Consider the following 13658-nt stretch of genomic DNA (forward strand, 5'->3'; position numbering starts at 1 on the left):
GCGGCCGGCCATGCCGGCCTCGCTCGCTCGCCCTCCCGGGGCGCCTCAGGCGGAGGGGAGGCCCCGCATGCGGGGGAGGGGCCGAGGCAGGATCCGCGAACCCAGCGCGCAGGGCGACGGCCCGGGCCCGGCTCTGGTAGGGGCGGGGGGGGAGGCGCCTCCGTCCGGAGTTTCAGCGCCGCCGCATCACCGCGCGGCTCCCAAGGCCTCCTCCGCGGGGCCAACGGCTTCGCTACTCCCGGCCGTTCTCGGCGTCAGAACCATCCACCGCACCCCCCCAGCCCCAACGTCAATAGCAACCGTTAGATCCAACCGTCACTGCGTAGCCATCACCGCGGCCGCTGGGTTCGCCACTGCGCATGCGCGGCCATTCCCTCTCTCTTTCCCTCTCTCTCAGCACACCCACCCCCTTCGCGTCTCGTCGGGCGCCCGAGCCGTCTTTCCCAAGCGAGCTGGGCGGGGCTCGGGAGGCGCTGAGCGAGCCCGACCAAGGCCCAGTGTCTTCCTTAAAGCCGGTTAGCGGTAGCGCTGCCCCTGGAGAGACGCGGCGATCGGCAACGTCATCCTCTCACCATTATCAAAACAACGTTCAGCGGCCCTGCACGCTCCTTACGCCGGGCCTTGGCGGAGCTTTCTCAGCGAACGCAGAACCTGTTTTGAATCTCGGCGCCCAGATTGGGACGCGCGAAGGACGGCGAGGGAAGTCTCTGAGCGCCCACAGAGTGTTGTTGGCCCGCCGCCGCTGCGAAACTCGCAGGCAGACGCGGCCTCCCTGGGCGGACTCGTTATTTTAGTAAGGAAAAGCACTGCCGGAATAACCAGATTGGCCTTCTCTAAAGAATCCAAAACACCCTCGACACTTGCACAGTTAATGAATACAGTACTATACTCTCCAAGTGAAAACACAAAAATATTGCAGTCCTTCAACAGGACCCGATGCACGTTCACTCAGAAATAAGTTCCGCTGAGTTTAAGGGGATTTACTCGCAAGTAACTGAAAAGCCTTGTTTCACTCGAGAGTATATACACGTGTACGTACAGTTGGGCAACACCTTTATTAGAACCAAACAAAATCCCACAAAATTGGGACAAGCTTCGAATCTTCCCAAACTCTTAAATTATTCAATTTGTTACGCAAAGCAGAAAAATGGGAGGAGGGGGAATAAAAGTTAAAAAATCAGGCCAACTGTCAGCTTGGATTATTTTTTAATTTTAGAATAATCACTTTTGGGCACAATCCAGTCTACAATAGTCACCACCCATCTGCAGAATATTCCCATAGATGAACAGAATGCTATGTGAAGGCAGAAGATTTTAAAGTGTTATGAACCGCCCTGGAATCCATTTTGAAGGGTGGCATATTAATATAATAAATAAATTCAATAGGAGGACTGTACATTTCCAAAATTGCCAGCCAGCCAGCTGTTTATCTCCCCTCAATATCCATTGTACTGCTCATTGAGTGGAGAAAAGTAACTGGCTGGGAATGTGGGTGGTGTACCCAGACCTCCCTTAAAAGTTCTTTGGCAGTCTTCCTCAAGAAGCAGTGATAAAACACAACTTGTGCCCCCAAATCCTTTAGCTTCCTACCCAGAACCTTGGAGATCTGTTCAATATTTCTTCTGATTGCAGCATTGGCTCACAAATGGATTGGCAATAGATTTCAATCAGTGGGTTTTATGAGTTTAATCAACCTTTCCATCATATCTTGAACACATATTCCAGGAAGGCAATATACCTCCTGAGATGATATATCAGGTCTGCACACAACTGCTTCTGACCCATTACTTGGTGGACTTAGAAGTTTCGCTGGCTACATATAACTTGTGCTCTAACCTGTGTTGCTCAGTATATGCAGCTTGTCTGACAGAGTAACAGCCCTATTCTGCTGCTCCATTTGATCCTTGCCTGTCCTGGTTATGAAGTGAAAATGGTGAGAACCTTGGGGAAATGTGAGCATATCATATTGGAATATATAATAGCAAGGGATGTAAAAACTGAGCATAGTCAGATATATACACTAGACTCTCGGAAAATCAGTATCAAAAAGCTCAATATCAAAAATCGATGTCAGAAAAGTTGGATAGGCACAATGACTATAAATTCTGAAGGTGTTCCAGAGGCATGACAAATTTTGAAGGCACGTTCCAGAAGTATTCTAATGGAAAGGAAATTGGAGACATCTAACGAAGCCTATGTGACTGTATAGGCCTACAGGGAGTTCTCTGATGAGCTGAGGCAAAAAAACCCCCATCATATATAGGGGATGAAAGTCTGGGAGAAACGCGGAAGACCACTGTAATTTCGAGGAGTTAGGGGACATGTCTTTTCCCCTTTTACATCCCCGGTTTAAGATTTGCCGATTCATGACAGTATAATTTGTTTTTCACACACCTGTGTCAGGAGTTTCCCGGGTCCCCTGTGTTCTAAGTGCTGATTGGCTAGTAGGGAGGATACCCAGTTGCAGTGAATTGGGCTGGAGACTCTCAGCTACTCCGCATTAGTCACACCCAGTATCCCGGGCTGATCATGAGTGATGCCTGCTGACCAGGTGCAATCAATCAAATCAAAGTTGGCTATAAAAGCTGTAGGCTGAAGGGACTCAGGGAGCTTCTTCATAGATAGAGGTACCAGATGCTGTGAGACTGTCGGCCAGGGTCTCTCTTGCTGCTTTACCTGGAGCTCCGGGCAGCTGAAGGCAAGATTGTGTGTGACTTCTGTCTGGTATGCTATAATTTGTGTTTTGTATGCCTGCTGCTATTTGTTAACCTTATGCAAATAAATCATTACTTATTCTTTATCCGCTGGTGTGCTTATTAGCTCCAGATCCAGAAAGAACCCTACCCTTGGCAGAACAGAAATGAGGAACATATAATCAAGGATGAATAGCCTGAACTTGTAAGGATGATGTCAGATAAGGTATGTCATGCGCTGGCTTGGTTTCCTTGTTGTTGGAATATAAAACGGGGGATTTGGAGGAGATGGAATTTGCCTCAGGGCCAACCCTAGATGTTCATATTAAGGCAGAAGCACGTATGCAAAACGAGCCCACTGAGTAACTTCCAGTCTGAGGAGGTCATCTTGGCTGTATTTTTCTGCAGGCCCAGATCATAGAGCCTCAGTTTTCACAGCCATTGCCCCCCCTGGACAACCATTAGCAGGACTAACAGCAGCAGCAGATATGCTATATGCTTATGATAATACTTTATTTTCTTGTTAATTATGCCTGTTTGAATGTTCATTTCATATTTGACTTGCTTTAGTAATGTTATCTTTTGAAATGTTTCAGATATTTTTAGTCACGTTTGCCATAATAATAATAATAATAATAATAATAAATAATATTTATACCCTGCCCATCTGGTGGGGTTTCCCCAGCCACTCTAGGCGGCTAACACGTTTAAGTGTGCAGTCCATAATGGGCCTCCTTTGTAATGTTTTATTTTGACTGTAATCATTATATTTGACTTTCTTCAGTTATGTTTTATTCTGAATTGTTTTTGAGATTTTTTGCCAATTGCTTATTTTCCATAATTTTAAACAAATTGTCACCAAATTAATATAAATTCAATACAAATTTAAAAACTAACCCCCCCCAAATGTCCCCTCTATTTTCCACTCTCCTTTGCTGCTCCTAATAAAATAACTTTTCCAACTATTATTTCAAAATGCACTCATCCCTTCTCCCTACACATCACCTGTTCAATTACCAATTTCTGCTATGGCTTTTATACATTGTCATAACCTGTCCTCAAAATAGTTGAGTAGAGTAAATCTTCCATCTATCTATAACATACACACATTCCTCCTTAACATGGCCCTGAACATTGCTGCCTGACATCTGTCCCCAGTAATCAACTCAGCTGCACGGGTGTGGCATGCAGAGGGTGAAAATGAAACCCCTAGATTTTTTTTTTGGTATAAATATATAATAAACATTCTCCCCCTCTAACACTGCCAATCTCCAAGCATCTCCCATCCTTCACATTTCGCCAAATTTAATCCTCAGTTTTACATACAACCATCTCATTAATAAACAATCACAATCCATCTCTCTTCTGTCTGAAAGTCTCAGAAACTGTCAAGATGGTATACACTGTGGTCCATCCTGTCCCTTTCACTGTTCTTTTTTCCAGCTTCAAGTTTCAAGGGGGGTGGGCTGATGTAATCGCAGCAAAATCCAGATCTCCTCTCCATCCTTCCCCCTAAACTAATAAATCTTCCTGCAGTCCATCCTTCCGATCCTCAGTTCCATTACATCCAACTCCAGTTTATTCTCTTCTGAGTGCTTAAAGTCAATCCAGTTGTTACCCATCTTTTCTTCTTTACTATTTTCATTTCACAATATGAAGTTCCAAGGGGTGGTCAAAATCCCTCAAAAGTCCCTCAAGACTGTTACTCTCCATCTTCTTTCAGGCAAAGTCCTTAGTTATAAAATAAATTAATTGCGAAGAGGTGTCTTTAAAGTCCACTCATCCTGAAAACTTTGCATTCCATTGCTTTAGATAAAAAAAAGAGACTTAAAATATTGCCTCCCCTCCGCTCCTTCCATCGTTCAAGCAAAGCAAAAATTAGCGTCTTTCATTATTTCCAAACCTTTCGAAACCGATGATTTTCTCCTCCAGCATAAATCAGGATCTTTTCAGCGGGGTGCCTCTTGTCCAAATTCAAAGGTGTTCCACAGCTTACCACGGTAGCTTGCTTGGGCTGTCCTTGGATGAAGCCATTGAGCCCAGTGCCCTTACCTTTTTGTCTGGGAGACAGGGATTTCCATCCCCGCTCACAAAGAAAAGGCATTAACGGATGACCGTGGGTCTTGCCCTTTCGATACCCTCAAAAGGTTAGGGGAGACATGCCCCTTACCCCCCATTAATCTCTGTCTGGGACCCCTCCTGGGGCCAGAGCACCAGGTTTGATGCAAACAGGAAGTCTTATTCTGGATTCTTTTAGTTGATGTTTTAATGTGTTGCAAACCACTCTGAGATTTTTTCTTAAACATATAAAGTGGAATAGATGCTGATGATGTTTCCTCCTCTGACTTGAAGAACTCCAGCTTGGAAGCCTAGTAGAAGCACAGTCTCCCCTTTCCGCCAGAGGTGACAACTGCTAAAGCAGACTGGACCCCTTATAATTTCAGGAACTTCACATCTTATACAATCTTTTTGGACTTCCATCAGCATCTCTGATGATCCACCATTTTTATCATTTCTTCTGCATTTCTTAAATTCCTATTGCCTTTAATTATATTAACTCACAATCCATCTGTTTAACCATTTTTGCAATAATTCAAATAATTTACCTCACAAAACTTCCTGCAAACCTACAAACGTAATCTGGTCATCACAATTACTTTTCAAATAGTCCGTAAATTTACACCAGTCTTCTGTGAATCTCTGGTCCCGCAGGTTTTGAATTCTTCTAGTTTATCCAATTCTGCATAGTCCATCAATTTCATCCTCCATTCCTCTTTTGTTGGTAATTCTTCTTGCTTCCATTTTTGTGCCAATAATATTCTTGCTGCCGTCACTGCATATAAAAACAACTTACAATCCTTTCTGTTTATATCATCTCCTACAATGCCAAGTAAAAATGCTGCTGGTTTCTTAATAAATGTATATTTCAACATTTTTTTCATCTCATTATATATCATCTCCCAGAAGTTTTTCACCATTTTACATTCCCACCACATATGATAAAATGTTCCCTCTTTTTCTTTGCATTCCCAACATTTATTGCTAACTTTATACATTTTAGCCAATTTAACGGGTGTAATATACCATCTATACATCATTTTCATCACATTTTCCTTTAAGGCATTGCATGCAGTAAATTTTAAACCTTCATTCCATAGTTTCCCCCAATCATTCAACTGTATATTATACCCAATATCTTTGCCCAATGAATCATTACCCGACTTTACCTCCTCATCCTTCAAATGCCATTCAAGCAGCAATTTATACATTTTGGACAAAATTTAATATTTGTTACTTAATAGCTCTACTTCAAACTTTGATTTATTATCATCAGATCCTTTTTCTTTAAAATCCTGTTTAAACATTTCATTGACCTGGCAGTAGTGGAGCCAATCATTCACATATTCTTTAACTTCTTCATATGGCTTCATCTTCCACTTACTCCCTTTTTGTATTCCCCATAAGTTATCCAATTCCCACCCGTTATTGATCCTTTTCACACTCATTGCTTCTAATGGAGATAACCAATGTGGCGTTTTACGTTCCAGTAGGTTTTGATACCTATCCCATATTTCTATTAGAGATCTTCGAAATATGTGGTTTCCAAATCCTTTGTGGACTTTTGTTTTGTTATACCATAAATATGCGTGCCAACCAAATCTATTATCATAACCTTCCAGATCTAACAATTCTGTATTTACTAATAACATCCATTCCTTTAACCAACAGAGACAAGATGCTTCATAATACAATTTCAAATCTGGCAGGGCGAAGCCTCCTCTTTCTTTAACATATGTTAACAACTTATATTGTATTCTCGGCTTCTTTCCCTGCCAGATATAACTTGAAATTGCTTTTTCCCACTCTTTAAAAATTGTTGCTCCTTTGATTATTGGAATTGACTGAAACAAAAATAACATCTTTGGTAGCACATTCATTTTGATAGCAGAAATCCTTCCCCAAAATGACAATTTCATCCTTCCCCATATTTCCAAGTCTCTTTTAATTCCATTCCACACTGGTGTATAATTATTTTGAAAAAGATCAATATTTTTAGGCGTTAACCAAATAACTAAATATTTAACTTTTTTTACTGCTTCTATGCCAATTTGTTGTTGCAGTACTTCCACCAAGTCCTGTTTCATATTTTTAACTATCATTTTGGTTTTCTTTTTGTTCAGTTTAAAACCTGCCACTTGCCCAAACTGTTCTATCTCCTCTAATACTCCTTTAACACTTGTAACTGGATCTTCTATTGTTAGTACCAAGTCATCGGCAAAGGCTTTCATTTTATACTCATTCCGACCAACTGAAATTCCTTTTATTGTTTCATTTCTCCTTATTGTCCGTAGAAAGACTTCCAGTACCAATATGAATAATAATGGTGATAATGGACACCCTTGTCTTGTACCTTTCGTAACATCGATACTTTCTGTTACTATATTATTTATAATCAGTTTTGCTCTCTGTTCTGAATATATAGCTTTTAATCCTTTTAAGAATAATTTTCCAGTGTCCATTAATTCCAAATTCTTTAACATGAACTCCCAAGATATATTATCAAAGGCCTTTTCCACATCCACAAAAATTAACACTGCTTGCTTTTCATTTCTAGCAGTCAGATATTCAATTATATTAACTATTTTTCTTATGTTGTCTTTCATCTGTCTGCCAGGTAAAAAGTCTGCTTGGTCCTTATGAATTATCTCATTCAATATCTTTTTCAAAATATTTGCCAGTATACTTGCCAATAATTTGTAATCATTATTTAACAGCAAAATGGGCCCATAGTTCTTGTGTTAAACCCGAATCTTGTTTTGGTATTAATGTAATATATGCTTCTTTCCATGTTTCTGGTAATTCTCCTTTTCTTAATATATTGTTCATCACTTCTTTCAACAGTACAAGTAGGGTGTATTTAATTTCTTTATAATATTTTGCTGTGAATCCATCCGGTCCCGGTGCCTTTCCACTTTTTAGTTCTTTTATAGCAACTTTAATTTATTCTGTTTCAATTAGGTCATTCAGTCTGTCTTTCTTTTCTGTCGGAATTTTTTGCACCCCTTTCTGTCTTTACATCATTCTCTCCAGCTCTTTTATATAAATGTCTATAGAAATTTACGAATCCTTTTCTAATTTCTTTCGGGTTATCTACTTCCTTTCCTTCCACTACAATATTATTAATTGTATTCTGTTCCTTTCTCCTTTTGATCTGCCATGCCAGATTTGTTAGCATATTCAAAGTTCTTTTGTCTCATTCTTTTAATATTCCATTCTACTTCTTGGTTTATTATAATTGCAAATTGACTTTGCAAGATTTTAATATTCTGATTTATTTTCACATTATTTGGGTTTTTAACTATTTTTTCTCATTTTCCATTATTTGTTTTAGTACTTCTTTCTTGCCTTTTTCTCTGAATATATTTCTAATACTGTTTTGCTGTATAAAAAAGCCTCTCATTACTGCTTTGTTAGCATCCCATACCACACTTGTTTTTGTTCCTTTATTACTATTATTCACAAAATAATCCATCAGAGTCTTCTGTGCTTTCTCATTTATTTTTTGATCATCTAATAAGTTCTCATTTAGTCTCCATCGAAAAGTTTTTTCCTCCATTTCTTTTATTTCACATTTTATTGCATTATGATTCAAAAGTATTTTTGGTTGTATTTCTATTTTTGTCACTCTTGGTGTTAACTTGCTGGATATCCAAATATAGTCAGTTCTTGACATTGATTGATTTGGTTCTGATAAATAAGTAAATTGTTTTTCTAATGGGTGTCTTAATCTCCAAACATCTATCAAATTACAGTTTTCAATCATTAAAAAAAAAGTCTTAGGTAGTTTCCCTTCTTGCAATTTTCCTCTTGATCTCAACCTATCCATTTCCATCGACACCACTCCATTCATGTCGCCCATTATTATGATTTTCTGATCCACAAATTCAAATAATTTTTCTTCTAAATCTTTATAAAATTCAGTTTTACTTCCATTGGGTGCATACACTTCGACTATTATCAATTTTTTGCCTTGCCATGTGACTTGTACCGCAATTATAGTGAAAGGAGATACCTTCTGGAAATTCCCACATAAATTCAATTCCATTTTTTCCGTAATGCCTGTCTCAATGGTTTGTAATGGTCACGTTTTTTCAATAAACAAAGTGGGACGTCTTTAAAAATGATTATAAAAGCTCCATCGATGCACAGCCTTTTTTCTCTGTTTTTCTGTAAAATCAAATTCTTAATTTCTCTATCTTTAAATATACCGTATTTTTCGCCCTATAGGACGCGCTTTTCCCCTCCAAAAATGAAGGGGAAATGTGTATGCGTCCTATGGGGCGAATGCAGGCTTTCGCTGAAGCCTGGAGAGCCCCACCGCCAGCCCCACAAGCTCGGGGGACAGCGGGAGAGGCGCAGCGCGCCTTTCCCGCTGTCCCCCGACTTGGTTAGAAGGCTGGCGGGGGGGAGAAGCCTGCTCCTCCCCATCGCCACCCCCGCAAACTCGGGGGACGGCGGGAGAGGCGCAGCGCGCCCTTCCCGCTGTCCCCCGACTTGGTTAGAAGGCTGGCGGAGGGGAGAAGCCTGCTCCTCCCCGTCGCCAGCCCCGCAAACTCGGGGTACAGCGGGAGAGGCGCAGCGCGCCCTTCCCGCTGTCCCCCGACTTGGTTAGAAGGCTGGCGGAGGGCTTCCCCCTCCTCCAGCCCCGCAAGCTCCCAGAGCGATGCCAAAGCTGCACGCAGCTTCGGCATTGCTCTGGGTCCCGTTCTGGGGGCTGGGGGAGGGGGAAGCTCGGGCATCCCCCTCCCCCAGCCCCGCAAGCTCCCGTTCTGGAGGCTGGCGTCAGGGGAAGCTCGGGCTGGGGGGGGAATATTTTTTCCCCTTTATTCCCCCCCCCCCCAAATCTAGGTGTGTCCTATGGGCCGGTGCGTCCTATAGGGCAAAAAATACGGTAATCAAACAATCTCCTGGAAACTTCTTTGCCTTAACAGTCCTTGTTTTAATTCTAAAAGCATTCTGAATTGTCTTTCTGACGTCTCCCACTTCCATACTTAATCATTGTGCAATCTCCAATGTTAGCCTCTCCAGAATATTCTCCCCTTGTACTTCAGGCGCGGATCTCAATCTCAAATTTGATTCTCTTTACCTCAATTCATTCAATTCATGTTGGAGTAGAAGGACTTTGATTTTTTATTTTATGGTGCTGGACTGTGTTCCCTGGGAAAGATTAGCTTTGTTTTTGCTTTGGGAGATTTATGGCTCTGCTGCTTTGGTGAAGATATATATATATATTTCCCTTTCTCCCTTTTTTCCTCTTTTTTCTTTCTCCTTTCCCCCCTTTTTTTCTCTCCTGTTTTCTTTTTACTTTTTTCTGAATTTGTTTTTAGGAATAATGGATTAAAATTTAGTGTATATGGTTTTGTTGGAACTTTGATTAAAGGATTGGATTGGCCAGGCAAGTGGTGGAAGAAATTTATTTATTTATTATATTTCTTTGGTGTCCCTTATTGTGGTTTTTAGATTTTGTCTCCCTGGTTGTATTTTTTTGTTGCTCTTCTTTTTAATACTATCATTATTATTTGTTTATCCCATTTGATTATTTTATTAGGCTACTACAATGGATTAGCCAAACAAGAGGCAGAAAAAGCTCCTTTCCTTTTTTAGTGGTTTACTTTGAAGAAATTTGGTGTCCCAAAGATTGCTAATATAGTGGATTGGCCAATCAAGAGGCAGAAGGGTGTTAAGTTAAATTTGTGGGTGATACTTAGTGGCACGAAAAGAGAAATAATGTCTCAAACACCGAAGAAAACAGGAGAAGGTGGGACACCTTTGGAAAGAAGAGGATCAAAACAAGATATTGAATTTAAGGGAGACATTTTAAAAATGTTTACAAAAAATAAAAAAGATATTAAACAACGTGAGAAGAATTTGGAGACGAGATTAGAATCAATGGATGAAAAATATGACATGACAGTTAATGAATTGAAGGGACAGATGAAGGAAATAACAAAAAGAACGCAAAACCTGGAAGAAGAAATGAAACGAATAAAACAGGAATTAAAGGAAATAAGGAAGGAGCAAGAAAGGGTTAAGGGAGAAGTTGCAGAAATTAATAAGACACAAGAAGAATTATGGAATGCGATTGCTGGACTCCTTTAAATTAGGCGGTTTCTTTCTCAGAAGGCAGAGCTAACTACTCAAAGCTGCAGCTCTTATTTAAGGTTCAGTCTGACCATTTTTTTAGTCCAATTGTGTGTGAAGGAAGCCCCCTGGCAGCAGAGAATTAGGTGTGCTGCAAGCATAAATTGCACAACCGATGGCGGAGAATACAGCCCTGCAAGGTCAGCTCCAGGCAGCCCATACTGCTGCCACCTCCAGTCCAACCCAAATACCTCCTAGGGGAAAGTGTCTCATTAGCCTCCCAGACAAAATTGTTGAAAACCCAATTAATGTTTCTTAGCTTTTTGGTCCAATTGCCTTCCAGCTGGTGGATTTTCTGGCAGACCAAATGGAAACCTGTTTTGCCTGCCATATGTGTTGGAGCCTTGCCTGCTTCCTTAATGATTATGCCACCTTCCTTGTGGAATTTAAATGGGCATCTGAACAGCCACATCAGAAAGAAGCACCCAGTTGGTGGATCTGCCCTTTATGCCAGGGAATGGAGTTTGTGCTTGACTGTGTCAAGTACTGCCCAGCATCTAGAGTAGAATGAGGCAGCCTTCACTGATCAATTTCAGGAGGGCCTAGGGGGATCACATTCAGGATGAATTTACCGTACTTAGATTGATGTACCTACTCACAGCAGTGAGTTGGGGGTCACAGCAATCTCTTTCTGAGTAGTTGACTATTGCTGTCATGGGTAATGTGTGTGTGGGGGGGTATTATAGCATTGTTATCGGGATGTTGTGCAGTGCCTGTTGTGGTACAGGTATGTTTGCTTTTGGTTTCTGCTGTTACTGTGTTGTTGACCTGCTGAGTGTGCATAGGATCTTAGTCCAGGTATAGTGGCAAAGGGTCAGACTGTTATACTTTTGAGGAATCTGTTAGTGTTTTTAAGAAAGCAAGTTTCAGTTCAGTGGAAATTACTCTCAAGTAAGTGTGCCTAGGATTGCAGTCTTGAATGTGTGATTTTTCCTTAGCCCAAAGCACACTGGAAATAAAAATTATTGTAAATTGTTGTGCACACACACAAGCTTGTTGCTATTTATTATACCAGATGGTTGCCCTTTGGTTTCTCAAATTGCAAGAAAATTAATGTAACTGAATGTATTTAGATAACAAAAGCTGCAGAAGAGGGCAACATTGTGAGAGTGCAATCCCAAACCCCAGGTACATCACATCCTAACCTCTCCCAGCTGGTCTATCACTCACACCTCACCCACAAGTCAAACTTGCTTTAAACCAGTATAAATTATTCACCTCAGTGCATCTACTTATGCCAGCTGCTAGTTTAAATTAAGCCAGCACAAGGTATACCAGTGTAGAGGGCAAAGGGGGATATACAAAGGGTGGGAATGAATGTGCTGGGGGAAGTGAGGGGGGTAAACACAGTGATGCTACATCCTAACTCAGTTCATTCACTGGTCCTGCTACAGATCTCAGTGAAACTAAATTCATACTTTCATTCCACTACCACCCCCAACCCTGGCCAGAAGCCAGTAGGACACAGCTAAAATTTCACAAGATACATGCCAGTATCTGCCTTATTAGCAGTGTTCTGCTAGTTGGGGCATTTATTTGAGGCATTTTTACTCTGCTGTCAGTTGAAATTGATCCCAGAATAGCTTAAAGGTAAAGGGACCCCTGACCGTTAGGTCCAGTTGTGGCTGACCTTGGGTTGCGGTGCTGATCTCGCTTTATTGGCCGAGGGAGCCGGCGTACAGCTTCCAGGTCAGCTGTGGCCAGCATGACCAAGCCGCTTCTGGTGAACCAGAGCAGCACATGGAAATGCTGTTTACCTTCCCGCCGGAGCGGTACCTATTTATCTACTTGCACTTTGATGTGCTTTCGAACTGCTAGGTTGGCAGGAGCAGGGACCGAGCAACGGGAGCTCACCCCATTACGGGGATTCGAACCACCGATCTTCTGATCGGCAAGTTCTAGGCTCTGTGGTTTAACCCACAGCGCCACCCGCGTCCCCCAGAATAGCTTACAGATAAAAACCAAAGACACACAGCTCTCAGGCAAGGGGGGGGGCACAAACTCAAACATCAGTTTTTATTGTGGAATGGCTGCTGTTTGCCAATGGTAAAGGAAGAGCCAAAGATAGCTAGTCTTTGAGAAGAACCAATGGAATAGCCCTGCTTCCCTTCTCTCCCTTTTCTGTAGGATGATGGTTCTAAAGAATGTATTAATCCATTTGCAGTAACTGTTTCTCTTGGAATAATCTCTCTAGATTAAACTTTCTGTGCTACAATATGGACATGCTGCTCCGTCAGGTAAAAACAACATTCATTATTGTGCAAGTGGGCTTCCCCATCTTCTCACCTTGCTGCTGTAGGATGAATGCATTCAGTCAATGGTATCTATTTCACTGGCAGAGATACATTTCACCGACAATTTATAAGGGAAATCTCTCAGTTCAAGTATAAACCTCTTAAATGTTTTTTAAACAAACAGCAAATAAAACAATTTGTTATGGCTCTATTGTATGCACCCCTGTCTTCAAATGGCGAGAGACTCCAGAGTTCCCAGATCTTACCCAGGGTTCTGTTTTCTTGAAATGAAAGTCGCTGGAGATAGTAATGTCTTCAGGATATATGGATTTATTTTATACATATATACAACCTGAACATAGGATGGAAGGGCTCACAGCATTAACACTCCAATACATCTTGTTTCTCCATTAGGTTTCCAGGGATACTGCCTGCCTAAACCATGGTAAAGTCACACTGTGTCGTCTTTTCTCAGCATCAGCCCAATCTCACACACAAAACAGCACCCCTGGCCTATTTTTCTCCTTCC

The 13658-nt window shown here is 41.4% G+C and overlaps 2 long non-coding RNA genes across 2 annotated transcripts; both read left to right on the top strand.

Moving 5' to 3' along the window:
* Positions 1–42: 42 nt before the first annotated feature.
* On the top strand, positions 43–10648 carry LOC128414444 (uncharacterized). Its single transcript, XR_008330658.1, has 3 exons — positions 43–880; positions 2821–2919; positions 10303–10648. It is a non-coding gene; the product is annotated as an uncharacterized LOC128414444 (long non-coding RNA).
* LOC128414446 (uncharacterized) lies at positions 1279–2800 on the top strand. Its single transcript, XR_008330662.1, has 2 exons — positions 1279–2311; positions 2355–2800. It is a non-coding gene; the product is annotated as an uncharacterized LOC128414446 (long non-coding RNA).
* Positions 10649–13658: the final 3010 nt, after the last annotated feature.

This window comes from Podarcis raffonei, chromosome 5 (genome assembly GCF_027172205.1).
Source record: "Podarcis raffonei isolate rPodRaf1 chromosome 5, rPodRaf1.pri, whole genome shotgun sequence".
Taxonomy (NCBI): Eukaryota; Metazoa; Chordata; class Lepidosauria; order Squamata; family Lacertidae; genus Podarcis; species Podarcis raffonei.